This window comes from Orcinus orca, chromosome 20 (assembly GCF_937001465.1).
Source record: "Orcinus orca chromosome 20, mOrcOrc1.1, whole genome shotgun sequence".
Classification (NCBI taxonomy): domain Eukaryota; kingdom Metazoa; phylum Chordata; class Mammalia; order Artiodactyla; family Delphinidae; genus Orcinus; species Orcinus orca.
The window spans coordinates 11,760,181-11,774,734 of NC_064578.1; positions in this window are offsets into that span (position 1 = coordinate 11,760,181).

The following is a 14,554-nucleotide window of genomic DNA, read 5'->3' on the forward strand; positions in this document are numbered from 1 at the left end:
TTTTGCTTATCTTACTGTGTTTGGGGTCTCCTTTTTTGCAGGCTGAAGGTTCGTAGTTCCTGTTGTTTTTTGTTTCTGTCCCCAGTGGCTAAGGTTGGTTCAGTGGGTTGTGTAGACTTCCTGGTGGAGGGGACTAGTGCCTGTGTTCTGGTGGATGAGGCTGGATCTTGTCTTTCTGGTGGGCAGGTCCACGTCTGGTGGTGTGTTTTGGGGTGTCTGTAGACTTATTATGATTTTGGGCAGCCTCTCTGCTAATGGGTGGGGTTGTGTTCCTGTCTTGCTAGTTGTTTGGCATAGGATGTCCAGCACTGTAGCTTGCTGGTTGTTGAGTGAAGCTGGGTGCTGGCGTTGAGATGGAGATCTCTCGGAGATTTTTGCTGCTTGATATTATGTGCAGCTGGGAGGCCTCTTGTGGACCAGTGTCCTGAAGTTGGCTCTCCCACCTCAGAGGCACAGCACCGACTCCTGGCTGCAGCACCGACTCCTGGCTGCAGCACCAAGAGCCTTTCATCCACAGGGCTCCTTAATTTGGGATTATTCCTTGTCTATTCAGGTATTCCACAGATGCAGGGTATATCAAGTTGATTGTGGAGCTTTAATCCGCTGCTCCTGAGGCTGCTGGGAGAGATTTCCCTTTCTCTTCTTTGTTCTCACAGTTCCCAGGGGCTCAGCTTTGGATTTGGCCCCGCCTGTGCGTGTAGGTCGCCGGAGGGCGTCTGTTCTTTGCTCAGACAGGACGGGGTTAAAGGAGCCGCTGATTCGGAGGCTCTGGCTCACTCAGGCCGGGGGGTAGGGAGGGTCACGGAGTGTGGGGCGGGCCTGCTGCGGCAGAGGCCGGCGTGACGTTGCAGCCTGAGGCGCGCCGTGCGTTCTCCCGGGGGAGTTGTCCCTGGATCCCGGGACCCTGGCAGTGGCGGGCTGCACAGGCTCCCCGGAAGGGCGTGTGGCTAGTGACCTGTGTTCGCACACAGGCCTCCTGGTGGCGGCAGTAGCGGCCTTAGCGTCTCATGTCTGTCTCTGGGCTCCGCACTTTTAGCCGCGGCTCGCGCCCGTCCCTGGAGCTCTCTCAAGCAGCGTTCTTAATCCCCTCTCCTCGTGCACCAGGAAACAAAGAGGGACGTAAAAGTCTCTTGCCTCTTCGGCAGGTCCAGACTTTTCCCCGGACTCTCTCCCGGCTAGCCGCGGTGCACTAACGCCCTGCAGGCTGTGTTCACGCCGCCAACCTCAGTCCTCTCCCGGCGCTCCGACAAAAGCCGGAGCCTCAGCTCCCAGTCCCGCCCGCCCCGGCGGGCGAGCAGACAAGCCTCTCGGCTGGTGAGTGCCGGTCGGCCCGATCCTCTGCGCTGGAATCTGTCCGCTTTGCCCTCCGCACCCCTGTTGCTGTGCTCTCCTCCGCGGCTCCCAAGCTCCTCCACTCCGCCTCCCGAAGTCTCCACCCGCGAAGGGGCTTCCTAGTGTGTGGACACTTTTCCTCCTTCACAGCTCTCTCCCGCTGGTGCAGGACCCGTCCCTATCCTTTTGTCTCTGTTTAGTTTTTTCTTTTGCCCTAACCAGGTACGTGGGGGGTTCCTTGCCTTTTGGGAGGTCTGAGGTCTTCTGCCAGCGTTCAGTAGGTGCTCCGTAGGAGTTGTTCCACGCGTAGATGTATTTCTGGTGTATCTGTGGGAAGGAAGGTGATCTCCGCGTCTTACTCTTCCGCCATCTTACCGGAAGTCGCTAAGGTGTTATTTAATTCCAGAGCATTTCTAGCCTTCCTTGGGTACAGCAGAGTAGCCTTCCAGAACAAGTCATGACGCATGAATATACAGATACTGGCAGTTGTCACTTGTCTAGAGCACACAGATATGATAAGCTTTAGGGTATCTGAGAGGGTGCCAACTGAATTTGCTACATGTAGTCTGCCCTTTGTAATGCTCAAAACAACTCACACCTCAAGTTAAGTTTGCTCTACCTTGTCACCTCTTCAAGGTCAAATATTTTTAAAAATGCATGTGCAGGAGTTTTAGTGAAACAAGAGACATGCATCCAAAGGTTGCAACCAATATTCACTATATGTCTATTCTACCATTTAATCTCACCATGTAATTGGCTCGTACTTCTGATGATCTGGGATAAAGCCGATCCTTATCTTTGAAGGCTCGAGCCTCTGGTTACCATGCTCTTGTTAGGTCATGCTTTCTGCTGGTACCCATTTCTCATAAATTACTAGATAGGGGAAGACAGTGACTCTTCCTGCCTTCATCATGCAGCAGCAACTCTATATTCTCACGATAATAATGATCAATTTCCACTGACAATGTAACAACTTTTTAAATGCCTCTGCACTCCTATGTGAGAACCCAGAATGACTAGGGTTAGCTATAATTTTACCTTTTGTGGATCTCTTGCTGTGCAGCCTGGTAGAAGCTTTTCTCTTCTGGAAACTGAAGCCCAAATTCCTCAAGTGGGTCATGAGGAGTAACAGTTAAAGGGACCCCCACTGTTACTCCCACTCTTAGTCCTTAGGCTCTGCAGGTGCCTATGATATTCAGCGGTCTTTGGGGTCACCAACATTTTCATAATATTGAGATTTTATTTGCCTTTATCACCATGTTGACAATTGCAAAAATGCAATAGTGATTGGTGCTATCACTTGGTTAAATTTACGGCAGTTCCCCATAATTTTCCATACTATATTGATATTCAGGGCTCAGACTAGTTAACTGAATGGAAATATGATAGGGATCACCAACCCTGAATCCTTTAAGCCTACAGGGTAACACTAAATCTGTCTTTTTTCTCAGGACGCATTATGGCTTCTCATTTAGTCTCTTGACTAGGGAGTAATTTTAGGGGATTCTACTTGTTTTTCCCAAACATTTTACTTCTTTCTCCATAAGTCAGGCAGCCAATGTGAGAATTATGCCAAATTATATGTATCTTTACTATGTAATGAGGGACTGGGGAATTCACTAGAGTACACTAATGAACCATTGAATTCACAGTGAGACAGAGCTGGGCCAGGACTCCATATATCACCTGACCTCTATATTACCCTCCTAAACAGGAGGGCCATAAGAGTCTTTTTTTTAATCTCCTGGGATTAGAGTAGACTCAGATCCTGAGATGAGGATTCTATCACAAGTGGTTTATTTGGTTTATCTGGGAGTGAAAGGAACACTAACATGGAGGAAGTGATGCAGAGAAGGGATGGCAACTAACAAAAGATACATTATTACACTAGCTAATGGTATAGAGGAAACTCAAGTTTTAAAAAAATGGTGTAAAACACATGCTCCAGGATTATCCTACCCAAGGGTGGGGGAACTGTAAAGATTTATATACCAACAACTGCCAGTCATTAGTTAAGGACTGCTTTGGGGGATTTTTAATTCCTGAGCAATTTTAGCACATGAATAGCTAGAGCAGCCTTCCAGAAAAATCCATCAGGCACATATATGCAGATTTAGTCCACTAATGATGTAAAAACTCTGACAGAAAGAGGTAAAGCTGAAAAGATCATCTACAGATTCTGAGGAACGTCACCTACAGAATCTGAGGAAACCAGCAGAGGTTTCCACATTTTCAAAGAACTGGAAAATTCAACATGCACCAAGGCATAAATCCTAAAATCTGCTGGAAAAAAGAGACACATCACCCTCAAAGGAACAACAATCAGGCTGATAGTTAACACTTGAATAGAAAGTGTGAAGGCTAGAAATCAGTGGAATGGCATCATCAAAGTGCTCAAAGAAAAGTATTTCAATTTATATAGCTACACCTAAGAAAAAAAAATCCTACAAAACTGAAGTAAAATGAAAAGAGCTCCAGAAGAACAAAACAGAGTTTTTCACCAGCAGACAAAAAATTTTAAGTGCTAAAATTACTACACGTTAAAAAAGTATTAGTAAAATGTTAAGTATAATCTAAAATATATAAGTAATTCAATTGAATATAAATGTACTACATACTTCCTAAAAGAAAGTTTGAGAGACTGGCTAAATAAAACGAAGCACAACAATAAGATATGCATTAAATACAAGGATAAAGAGATTTTCACAGTAAAAGAATAAAAAAATGATATATAATATGAACATTGCCCAAAACTGTTCATATAGCTATATCAATAGAAAAATGTCAACTTAGAGGCAAGAAGATTATTAAGGAAAAAAATAAGATACTTTATTGCCCAGAGATAAACCCCCACACACAGTCACCTAATTTATGACAAAGGAGGCAAGAACATACAATGGAGAAAAGACAGCCTCTTCAATAAGTGTTGCTGGGAAAACTGGACAGCTACATGTAAAAGAATGAAATTAGAACACTTCCTAACACCACACGCAAAAATAAGCTCAAAATGGATTAAAGACCTAAATGTAAGACTGGACACTATTAAACTCTTACAGGGAAAACACTCTTTGACATAAACCAAAGCAAGATCTTTTTTGACCCACCTCCTAGAGTCATGAAATTAAAAATAAACAAACAGGACCTAATGAAACTTAAAAGCTTTTGTACAGCAAAGGAAACCATAAATAAGATGAAAAGACAACCCTCAGAATGGGAGAAAATATTTGCAAACGAAGCAACGGACAAAGGATTAATCTCCAAAATACACAAACAGCTCATGGAGCTCAATATCAAAAAAACAAACAACCCAATTAAAAGATGGGCAGAAGACCTAAATAGACATTTCTCCAAAGAAGACATACAGATGGCCAAGAGGCACATGAAAAGATGCTCAACATCAGCCATAAAAAGGAATGAAATTGGGTCATCTGTAGAGATCTAGATGGACCTAGAGTCTGACATACAGAGTGAAGTAAGCTGGAAAGAGAAAAAACAAATACCATATATTAACGCATATATGTGGAATCTAGAAAAATGGTACAGATGAACCAATCTGCAGGGCAGGAATAGAGATGCAGACATAGAGAACGGACATGTGGACATGGGGGGGAAGGGATGGGTGCGACGAATTGGGAGATTAGGTTGACAGAAATACACTACCATGTGTAAAATAGCTAGTGGGAACCTGCTGTGTAGCACAGGGAGCTCAGCTCGGTGCTCTGTAACAACCTAGATGGGTGGGAGGGAGGTCGAAGAGGGAGGGGATATAGGTATACATATAGCTGATTCACTTCATTGTAGAGCAGAAACTAACACAACATTGTAAAGCAATTATACTCCAATTTAAATAAAAATAAGATATTTTATTGTGATTAAGTAATCCATCCATCAGAAAGATTTTTGTACCTCATAAACTAGTATATGAAATATATAAACAAATAAATTTTAACAGACTGCACTCAGTAACTAATAAGGGAAGCCAGTATTAGCAGTAAAGATAGAAAAGTTTTGAAGAGTGAAATTTTAAAATTTTGATCCCATCAACATATACAACACCATCCTCAACAACTAGAAAATACACATTTCTCCCAAGATGATGTGGAGAATTTTTCAAAATTGATAATATACTGTTCATAGTAAGTCTCAACAAATTTACAAGGACTGAAACAATTCCATGTGCATCTCTGACCAGGGGGAATTAAGTTAGAAACAAGTTACAAAAAGTACAACTAGAAAATCTCCCAATATTTGAGCCAAAGTTAATGTTACAGTATAATTTTTAAATCAGTCAAATGGAAAGATAATAAACATAATTATATTGAATCTTCTTGGACACTTGTAAAGATTCTACGATGGAAATTTATAGCCTTAAGGCATATTTAGAAAAAGAATAAATGCTCATACTCCATGATCTAATAAGCATCCAACTCAGTAAGTTATCCAATGAAAGTAATAGAAAAATAAGATAAGAAATTAATGAAACACAAAGAAAAGCACACAAAGAAAAAATTTTCACTGCAATGCTCGAAAAATAATAGTTTAATAAAATAAATAGTAATTTAATAAAACTGTAAGTTCCATGGGAAGACTTTGGAGAGAAACACAAAGAGAAAAAAAATCCAAACAATATTAGGAATGAAAACTACAAAAGAAAAGTAAAAATATATGAACAACTTTATATAAATTTAGATTAAATGATGAACAGATTTCTAGTGAAGCACAACTTAGTAAATCTGGCGTAAGAAGAAACAGAAAATATGAGTCATGTATACCTGTTAAGAATTGCAGCTGAAATGAAAATCGTTAGAGAAAACTTCAGGCTGAGATGATTTTATAATTGAATTTCTCCATGTATTTAAGAAATAATTAACATCGATCTTATTTTTAAAACTATTCTAGAGAAATAGAAAAAAGAGAAAATTCTCAACTTATTATATGAGACCCACATAACTATCATACCAAAAATCTGACAAAAACATAAACATACATATGAAATTCTACATAAAATATTAGCAAAAATAATCCAGAAATATATACAAGTTGGATTAATTCCAGGAATGAACAACTGGTTTTAACATCTGAAAATAAATCATGTAATTCATCACATTAACAGAATAAAGGATAAAAATGTATGATCACCTTGATAGTTTCAAAGAAAGCATATGATAAGATTTAACATTCTTTCATGTTTTCATGAGAAAACTTGTTATATACTAATAGAAGTCTTCCTTAAGCTATCTAAAAAAATACCTTACACCAAAAAATTATATTCAACAGTACAGTCAATGTGGAGAGCAGTATGGAGGTTTCTCAAAAACCAAAAATGGAATTACCATATGACTCAGCAATTCCACTCCTTGGTGTAAAACAAAAACACTATTTCAAAAAGATACATGCACCCCAATGTTCATAGCAGCATTATTTACAATTGCCAAGATATGGAAGTGACCTAAGTGCCCATGAAAAGAAGATGTAGTACATATAGCTACAATGGAATACTACTCAGCCATAAAAAAAGAATGAAATTGTGCCATTTGCAACAACATGGATGGAGTTGGAGGGTATTATGCTTAGTGAAATAAGTCAGACAAAGAAAGACAAATACTGTAGGATATCACTTACATGTGTAATCTAAAAAGTAAAACAAACTAGTGAACAAAACAAAAAAGAAACAGACTCACAGATTTAGAGAACAAACCAGTAGTTATCAACGGGGAGAGAGAAGGGAGGAGGGGCAAGATAGTGGTAGGGAATTAAGAGGTACAAACTATTATGTATAAAATAAGCTACATGGATATATTATACAACACAGGGAATATAGCCAATATTTTATACTAACTATAAACGGTGTACAACCTTTAAAAGTTGTGAATCACTGTATTGTACACTTGTAAATTATATGATATATGTTATTATATAATAATTATATATAATATGTATTATATATAATTATATTATAATGTATATCAACTACACTTCCATTTTTTAAAATTCTGTAATAAAACTCCTTGTGTACAAAAAAGAAAAGTAAATGGGCAAGAATCTTTTGCAACTTCTTCTAAAATGAGGATAACTTGTGGTCAATAAACATATGAGAAAGTGTTCAGTCTCCTTAATCACCATAAAATGTAAACTAATTCCAAAGTAGTTTACAATTGCATATACATCAATATGACTGAAATTTAAAAGACTGCAACCACCAAGCACAGACAAGGATGAGGAGAATCTGGAACTCTCATCATTTCCACTTTGAAAACTGTTTGGTACTCTCTACTAAAGATGGACATGCACATACCCTATCACACACCCCCAACAATCATAAATCTAAATATAAACCCAAAACATGCATACATATATTGACTGAAAGGTTTGCATGACTACATTATAACAGCATTCTTTGAATAGCTGCAAATCAGAAACAACGCAAATGTCAATAAAGATTAGACAAATTCATAAAAATAAATAACTATTTCTGAAACAGAATGGAAAAACAGCATACACATAACTTTGAAAGAAAGAAACCATACATGAAATAGTACATACTGTATGATTCCATTCAGGTAAAAATAATCTAAAAGTGAAAGAAGTTTGTTTCCTCTGGAAGAGGTAGGCAGTAAAATGGAAGGACGTTTGTGAAAATTCTTCAAGGTCTATACTTATTATTTGTGCACTTTTCTGTATGTACATTACAATTTGACAAAAATTATTTTAAAATACAGATTAAAAATAATGGAAATTATAATGTTAAAATTAAAACATAATGTCAGAAATAATCACAGAAGAAACCAGAGGATAATTAGTGTTAGGACTTTGTACTAGAAAGTAAATCAAATTTCTTGACTCATTCTTTAAGTGATTAAGTAAAGTTTTGAAAATGCTTTGAAAGATCAAATTTTTATTATGAAGTGAAATATTACATATTAAATACAAAATGAATAAATTGGAGAATTAATTCAATATATCCACAGGGTATCCTGGATTAGATGAGAAAATCTCAATTACAGAATTTTACTATTAAAAAATAGAAAGTCTGCATGCCTGATGGACTGGATTTTTGCATTAATTAATTTAGACTCGTTTGTCTTAAAATCAATTGGAAGTACCAGCAACCCCTCAAAGAACTTTAACCCCAATTAAATGTTTTATCTTTTCCCCAAAGCTGTTCCTAGTTGCTGTAAACAACAGCCTAGTTTTTTAACCATTTACATTTAAAACCTCAGTACTACCCTTAACACTGCCCTCTCTCTTCCACTGATGGATCATTTTACCTTATTAGTTTTCACATCTATCACAACCTTTACATTCCAGTGATCAAACTCTCATTCAAGGACACAATTACTCTCTCCTAGAATATTGCAAATATTCTTTCTACTTCAAGTCTCTGGATGTCAGTCAGGGATATACAAGCTAGTAGATTAGTCTTTCTGTGGGCAGCACTAATCATGTTACCCTTCATTTCAAAAACCTTATTTGAGTTCCTATTATCTAGAGAATGAACACTGGTATCCTTAGTTTGACTTCCAAGACCATCCAAAATTTAGTCCCAAACTAATTTCCAACAAGCATGGTATATTCCAGTAATGCAGCAGTAATTACATTCAGCCTACTTTTCTGCCTGTTTCTTTGACTGCGCTACTCCCATTGTCAAGAATGACTTTTTTGGGCTTCCCTGGTGGCGCAGTGGTTGAGAGTCCGCCTGCCGATGCAGGGGACACGGGTTCGTGCCCTGGTCCGGGAGGATCCCACATGCCGCGGAGCCGCTGGGCCCGTGAGCCATGGCCACTGAGCCTGCGCGTCCGGAGCCTGTGCTCCGCAGCGGGAGAGGCCACAATAGTGAGAGGCCCGCGTACCGCAAAAAAATAAAATAAAAAGAATGACTTTTTTCTTGTTTTCCACAATTCTACATTCTCTACAACCTTTAAAATTCAATTTGTCATGAAGGGTTTTGCTACTGAGTGAGGTCAGGAAAACTGTAGAATAAGAACTTAAGTGGGTTTTTTTAAATTTTTATTTTATATTGCAGTATAGTTGATTAACAATGTTGTGTTAGTTTCAGGAGTACAACAAAGTGATTCAGTTATACATATACATGTAAGTTATTCTTTTACAAATTCTTTTCCCATTTAGTTTGTTACAGAATATTGAGCAGAGTTCCCTTGTTGGTTATCTATTTTAAATATAGTAGTGTGTATATGTCAATCCCAAACTCCCAATTTAAATTGATCAGGTTTTAGAATCACCTGAGGAGCTCAGGTCTCATATCTGCTGAAACTCTAGGAGGGCATATTTAGAGTTACAAAAGTCTATGAATCTTAAAAGGAAGCCCTCCTTAGTGGTGGTAAACACCAGCCGGAACTAGTTTTGGGGGACCTGATGGCACAGAGGTTGACAGGACTAAGCACTAAAGTAGGGTTAAATCATATCAGACTCCCCATGTATGTAGACAACCATGATCCCAAATTGAAGATTGAGGTAAGAGGAAATTCTCTGATATGGTCACAAAAGCTCCTACCAAACTGACTATGCTATAGATTACATTTTTGAACTCTGGAGAAATTACTAAAGAATAAATCAAAAAAAAGGCAGTACAGTGTAGAAAACTGAGCCAGTTCTAGATAAGAGGCAACATTATGAAGAAAGAAAGAACACAGTTCCAAAAACATCATAGGAAAACAGTCCAAATATAAAAATTGCAGAGCAAACATTGAAGGCAGTGGGAAGAAAGTAAACAAGTAAAAGCACATATACTTTACAGGGCTATCTGTAAAACGTTCTTCATGAATGCAGACAGATTTCCAGCTTCTGTCCAAGATGTAGAAAGCTGGTAAGGACATCACTCCCATCCTAATGACAAGAAAATGCAGGATAATGTACAAAATTATAATGTTTCTTGGACACATCCAAAAGCTGTGGTAATAGAATAACCAACTACTCTAATATCAAAGGACAGACAGCACTGTTGTTAATAGCTGCAGCAGGAGGAAGATGAGATCGTCATAAAAGAGGGTAAAAGGGGTTCAACTAAATTTTTAGTCAATTGTGGAAGGCCCAGTGTGAGCAACTGTAAGAGAATAGAAACGCTAAGAGCTGCTGACACACAGCACTTTGCACCCACTTAGAGACTCTTCTCCATGAACTCATCAGGTACATAGGACTCACCAGGTGCATAAGACAAAGCAGTGGAAAAGAGGAAAACAGGAGAAAGCCTCGGTTGGTGTTGCAGGCCAAGAAGACGGGAGAGGCAGCCCCTGGGGAAAAACACAAAGTACTACCTGGTGCCTTCTTCTCTAGGTAGCAAAAGATTTAAGCCATCAGGGAAAGGGCCACAAATGCTATGCCTGAGGGAAGAGTGAAAGATCCACTGTGGCTGTGGAAATTGGAACAAGGGAAAAAGAAAATTCCCTTAAGGAATGAGTAGCAAACCATCCTGGACTCAGTCCATTAGATGTTTCCTAATACAGGGGCAGTGGCAGGATCATTGAGAAAACCCCACCCCTGAGAATTAGGGACTAGGGATCTGCATAAAACTAAGGCTGGCCCAGGAAAACGGAGACTCCCTTTGCCTCCCAAAACAGGCTAGCATGCACACGTAACAGTCAAAAGCAGTTTACCACTCAGGGAAATGCAAAAGCATAGAAACATACCCTCTGAGTTTACAATATATCTATATGACACTATGAAGTAGTGTGATATCCATTATTTGATAACTAATTAGATAACTAAATAGGAATAATGCATGTCACACTATGATAGAGAGAGACAGACAGACAGATAAAGATAGATATACAAATTTGTACCATAGAAAGTATCTTAGAAGCAAATACAGGGAGCTGTAAACATTCACTATTTCAGGCAGTGTATTTTGGGGAGAGGTGGGTAAGGAGTTTTAACCCATTATTTTACTCATCACTACAATATCTGAATTATTATTATTTCAGTAAACTTCTATTTCAAGCATCTTGTAAAAGCTAAAATTACTATATTGATGTTTGTAAAGGTACAGGAAAGCTACTACTCTCAAGAACTACTGCTAAATTTTTAGATCAATATAACCGTTTTGGAAAACAGTTTTATAATATACATCCAGGGTACTGAAAATGTTAATATTTCTCTTTTGGGGGCATAAATTTTAATCATGGACATATATCCTAAGAAAAGAATCCACAATATGGAAAAGATGATGTGTACAAATACATTTAACAAACTACTCTGCCAAATTTTTTTAATGTAACTACAATTTTCAACCTTAGAATAGTTCAGTTTTAGGCACTTGCACTTAATGGACACAACACACTCATTAGAAATTACTGTTATAAAGGCTACACAGCAACATGGACAATGAATGTAACATAATCATGTTAATTGCAAAGGGCAGATAAAAAGATAGAATGCTGCAAAATTGCACATAGGTAAAGGACCAAATTGCAAAAATCTATGTCCTGGAAAATTTACCACTCTGAGTTTCAGTCTTCATGACTATTAAATGAATGTAATAATATATGTATTACAGATTTTTCACTAGAACTGAATGAGAAAATAACTGGAATGTACACATTAGCTGAGTGCTTAATAAATATTACTTATTAGTATTATTATTACATAATATACAAATGGATTTTATACAAACACATAGACGTAAATGACACTAGAAGAAAAAAATCATACTAATGAATATAGACAGGTTCTTTGCCAATATTGTTGGAAATTTTTCCTTTTCTGGATTTTTCCATTTTTTTCATAGTGTGGATTGTGTTACCTTCATAATTAAAACAGTTATTTTATTAGATAATGTGATTTTCATTCATAGTTGAAATTTTTCTGCTAGAACAAATCCACTCAATCTGGAACTGCTGGCCATATTGGGAACTTTCCTTCAGTGTCCTTTCAAACACCTAATTTGGGGAGGAATAAAATTTTTTCATATATTCTACTTATACTTGAACCTTAGTTTCCTATAAAAATGGCTCTCTTACATAAAATTCTCTTTTGCTGAAATACTTAAGGCTTTTAGAAAAAAACTATACATTCAATGAACACATCCACATGTACAAACTTCATCTGGGAAAACCCATGCTCCAGTCATCTAGAAATTGATAGAAAGACTCCATCAAGTGCAGCTGCAGACCCCATTCCTAAGTGAGGGACTTAGCTCATTTTGGAGCCAAAGATTTGTGGGGCCACAAAACAAATCCCTGACACACATGTGATTGATGACATTGCCCTGGATCTAGGGAGTGTGACTTTATTCAAATATATCCCTGGACTGCTGACAACACTCAAATCTATACCTTCCCAAATGAAGCCTTGAATAAGCAATTTTCAGGTGAACTTAAGAAGAACATCATGGGGAGACCTTCAAGATGGTGGAAGAGTTAAGACGTGGAGATCACCTTCCTCCCCACAAATACATCAGAAATACATCTACATGTGGAACAACTCCTACAGAACACCTACAGAACGCTGGCAGAAGACCTCAGACTTCCTAAAAGGCAAGAAACTGCCCACATACCTGGGTAGGGCAAAAGAAACAAGAAAAAACAGAGACAAAAGAATAGGGACGGGACCTGCACCTCGGGGAGGGAGCTGTGAGGGAGGAAAAGTTTCCAAACACTAGGAAGGCCCTTCACTGGCAGAGACGGAGGGTGGCGCGGGGGGGAAGCTTTGAGCCACGGAGGATAGCACAGCAACAGGGGTGCAGAGGGCAAAGTGGAGAGCTTCCCACACAGAGGATCGGTACTGACCAGCACTCACCAGCCCGAGAGGCTTTTCTGCTCACCTGTCAGGGCGGGCGGGGGCTGGGAGCTGAGGCTCAGACTTCAGAGGTCAGATCCCAGGGAGAGAACTGGGGTTGGCTGCATGAACACAGCCTGAAGGGGGCTAGTGTGCCACAGCTAGCCTGGAGGGAGTCCGGGAAAAAGTCTTGACCTGCCTAAGAGGCAAGAGACCATTGTTTCGGGGTGCGTGAGGAGAGGGGATTCAGAACACGGCCTAAACAAGCTCCAGAGACGGACGCGAGCTGCGGCTATCAGGGCGGACCCCAGAGATGGGCATGAGACGCTAAGGCTCCTACTGCAGCCACCAAGAAGCCTGTGTGCAAGCACAGGTCACTATTCACACCTCCCTTCCTGGGAGTCTGTGCAGCCCGCCACTGCCAGGGTCCCGTCATCCAGGGACAACTTCCCCGGGAGAACGCACGGCGCGCCTCAGGCTGGTGCAACGTCACGCCGGCCTCTGCCGCCGCAGGCTCGCCTCGCATTCTGCACCCCTCCCTCCCCGCGGCCTGAGTGAGCCAGCGCCCCCTAGTCAGCTGTTCCTTTAACCCTGTCCTGTCTGAGCGAAGAACACATGCCCTCAGGCGACCAACACGCAGAGATGGGGCCAAATCCAAAGCTGAACCCCAGGAGCTGTGCGAACAAAGAAGAGAAAGGGAAATCTCTCCCAGCAGCCTCAGGAGCAGTGGATTAAATCTCCACAATCAACTTGATGTACCTGCATCTGTGGAATACCTGAATAGACAACGAATCATCCCAAAATTGAGGCGGTGGACTTTGGGAGCGAAGATAATTTTTTTTTTCTTTTTCTATTTTTGTGAGTGTGTATGTGTATGCTTCTTTGTGTGATTTCGTCTATACAACTTGGCTATTACCACTTGTCCTAGGGTTCTGTCTGTCCGTTCTTCTTGTTGTTTTAAGTATAATTTTTAGCGCTTGTTATCATTAGTGGCTTTGTTTTTTGGTTCGGTTGCTCTCTCCTTTCTTCCTTTTTTTTTTTTTTTTTGCCTTTTTTAATATTTTTTAATTTTTTTCACTTTTCATAATTATTTTTTATATTAATAACTTTAATTTTTTTATCCTTTCTATTTTTCTCCCTTTTCTTCTGAGTCGTATGGTAGACAGGGTCTTACTGCTCTGGCCAGGTGTCAGACCCATACCCCTGAGGTGGGAGAGCCGAGTTCAGGACATAGGTCCGCCAGAAACCTCCCAGCTCCGTGTAATATCAAATGGTGAAATCTCTCCCAGAGACTTCCATCTCAACACTAAGACCCAGCTCCACTCAACAAGCAGCAAGCTACAGTGCTGGATGCCCCATGCCAAACAACTAGCAAGACAGCAACACAACCACACCCCACACCCATTAGAAGAGAGGCTGCCTAAAATCATAATAAGATCACAGGCACCCCAAAACACACCACCCGACATGGTTCTGCCCATCAGAAAGACAA